General features: G+C 42.0%; 1 non-coding gene across 1 annotated transcript; it reads right to left on the reverse strand.

Annotated features, from left to right (window-relative positions):
- Positions 1–238: 238 nt before the first annotated feature.
- Positions 239–311, reverse strand: trnak-cuu (transfer RNA lysine (anticodon CUU)). The gene has a single exon. It is a non-coding gene; the product is annotated as a tRNA-Lys (tRNA).
- Positions 312–541: the final 230 nt, after the last annotated feature.

Raw genomic sequence — 541 nt, forward strand, 5'->3', positions numbered from 1 at the left:
CAGTAACTCAAGAAGTGTTTGCATGAGCAAGCACAAGTAAGGTTACTGTCCATAGTGACAGATGGTCACTAGTCACACACAAGAATATATGACATAATGCACTGATTAGCTGTCAATGCAATATCAACTGGAGAACTTGTGGTTAGGACAGTTTGTTAGACTTAAGTTGAAGTAGGACTTGGTTCGTGATATGGCTAGAGTTGGGTGCACAGGTAGAGATTCCCATTTGAAAAGCCTACGCCCAACGTGGGGCTCGAACACACGACCCTGAGATTAAGAGTCTCATGCTCTACCGACTGAGCTAGTCGGGCTGTGGTCAAGCATTGAAAAAGCAAGTAGGGATGCAGCCGTTGTCAACAGTGAAACAGTGATTTCTTATTGAGATTAAACTATGAAAGGACCAAGATACTGTCAATCTTTCTCAGATTTGGCCCTTACCAAAGCACTGTCTGTCCTGGGAAGATGTAGTGTAGAATATTTCTTTCGCACAAGTGTTAATGATATTTGTTTAAAAACAGAACAGAACAGCAACAAATACACC

Source organism: Austrofundulus limnaeus, unplaced genomic scaffold (assembly GCF_001266775.1).
Source record: "Austrofundulus limnaeus strain Quisiro unplaced genomic scaffold, Austrofundulus_limnaeus-1.0 Scaffold1388, whole genome shotgun sequence".
NCBI lineage: Eukaryota > Metazoa > Chordata > Actinopteri > Cyprinodontiformes > Rivulidae > Austrofundulus > Austrofundulus limnaeus.